The sequence below is a fragment of the Oncorhynchus kisutch genome, linkage group LG1 (assembly GCF_002021735.2).
Source record: "Oncorhynchus kisutch isolate 150728-3 linkage group LG1, Okis_V2, whole genome shotgun sequence".
NCBI lineage: Eukaryota > Metazoa > Chordata > Actinopteri > Salmoniformes > Salmonidae > Oncorhynchus > Oncorhynchus kisutch.
In genome coordinates this window covers 15,465,063-15,467,286 of record NC_034174.2, presented here as the reverse complement: position 1 = coordinate 15,467,286, position 2,224 = coordinate 15,465,063, and the positions used below count along the sequence as shown (strand labels likewise).

General features: G+C 39.6%; 1 non-coding gene across 1 annotated transcript; it reads left to right on the top strand.

Moving 5' to 3' along the window:
* Positions 1-1,272: 1,272 nt before the first annotated feature.
* LOC116376292 (U7 small nuclear RNA) lies at positions 1,273-1,326 on the top strand. Its single transcript, XR_004211714.1, has one exon. It is a non-coding gene; the product is annotated as a U7 small nuclear RNA (small nuclear RNA).
* The last annotated feature ends 898 nt before the right edge of the window (positions 1,327-2,224 follow it).

Below are 2,224 nucleotides of genomic sequence, written 5' to 3'. Positions count from 1 at the left end.
GTTGTGACTTAAGTCGTGGCTGCCTAGGCAGTACATCATAAGAGAATAACTCTCACATCAATTATTCAACCTTATTGAATGGAATAGGTTTATTCTGCTCTCCTTCTCACAACAGAAACCTGCAGTGCTGAGCTGACCAGCAGCCTCTGAGAGGAGCCCTCAGCAAGCAGCATGCAATAACGTTATCATCACAAAGACATAGAACCAATCAATACCACGTGCCCCTGTGAAGATCAAGCTAATGCACAGTCCTGATTGAGGCTTGTTAGCCAAGAAAGAGAGATCTACTAGAGAGGACGGATAGAGTGAGGGAACGAGGGAGAGATGAAAATAAATCGATGACCCCCACCCCTCCCCTTCTCTCTCTCCCGGCCCTCATTCAAGCGTGTGAGGCACCGGTAATGCCGACTGCTCTAACAGTAAAACTGGAAGATTCCACAAATCAGCATGTCGCTGAGTTTATAAGGCAAAAAAAGGGCAAAGGAAGGAAGGCTTAACAGTGTGTATTTATATTGAGTCCTCCTATGAAGATGTGTTCCAGCCCGTGCCAAAGCAGTATGCATTATTGGGTTCCCATTAGGTTGCATCGGTGGTTTACATCACTGGTTGAAAGAGTTCCCACCAAGATATATGTAAGGCCCATTAGATTTGAAATGCTTCTCTTTCCAGCAGAAAGAACCCTGGACTAATCAGCTGCGGGACACATTTCTTTGGACATAATCGTCAGTTCCAGAGATATAATAGACTATAGCATTATTTCATGCTAACATGGTTTCTCATTGAAAATGTACAACAACTGTCTTGGCTGCTTTACCCATGAGGGTCCTCTGCCTAGTGTTGCTTTTCTTATTAACACTCTACCCACATAAAAAATATTACAGTTTACCACAGAATTATGTAGTATACTGTAGAATACTATATTAGACACTATAGTATCCCTCGATCGTGTGTAGTACTTCGTATAGAATTGTGTAGTATACTATAGAATATCCACACAAAAAACGGTGTATTAAATACTACAGAAATGTCTACAAAAACACTACTGTCCTTAGAAACACACAAAAAAATTGACTATAGCAAATACTACAGTATTCTATTTCCATATCCCCTGCCCATTCCCCTCCCCCATAACCCAATTTGTGCCACCCGTAAGTAAGAAACCTACATGCCAAGTATAGGACATACAGAATATTGTGTTCCCTATGATTATAGAAAAACATTCTCTGGGTTTTGAACTCTCTGTTCAGAACACAGTCCTACCTACTGTTATGGAACAGTTGCTCTTTCAGTATTTCTCCAGTAGGTTTCCTCAAAGAGAAAGCCCCCCCCCCCCACCCAAAGATAATCAAACAAAAACACTTCAGCAAATTCTACAATAATGTCACCAGAAACGCTACAGTAAATACTACACTTTACCGTACTACAATCCACAAAAACGCTACAGTAAATACTACACTTTACCGTACTACAATCCACAAAAACGCTACAGTAAATACTACACTTTACCGTACTACAATCCACAAAAACACTACAGTAAATACTATTGTATACTACAGTCAGCAAAAACTTTACACTAAGTACTATAGTATATACTACTACGTTTTAAAAACAGTATTTATAAAGTATACTGCCAGTAAAGTATGCAAAGACACTACAGTGAATACTATAGTATTCATAAAATTGTATACACTACAGTGGGTAGTCTCCCCCTGCAAGATTTCACCTACCCTCATCAATCATTTCGTCTACACTACTCACCTACTCATTCAAGGGTTTTTCTTTATTTTTACTATTTTCTACATTGTATAATAATAGTGAAGACATCAAAACCATGAAATAACACATATGGAATCATGTAGAAGCCAAAAATATATGTTCTATTTGAGATTCTTCAAATAACCACCCTTTGCCTTGATGACAGCTTTGCACACTCTTGGCATTCTCTCAACCAGTTTCATGAGGTAGTCACCTGGAATGCATTTCAATTAACAGGTGTGCCTTCTTAAAAGTACATTTTTGGAATTTCTTTCCTTTTTAATGCCTTTGAGCCAATCAGTTGTGTTGTGACAAGGTAGGGGAGTATATCGTTATGATGAAACTGGCTCTCATGAGGATCTCCACAGGAATGGAAGGAAACTCCGCATGTGCATTTCCCACCGTAAAGCATGGAGGAGGAGGTGTTATGGTGTGGGGGTGTTGTGCTGGTGACACTGTCTGTGATTTA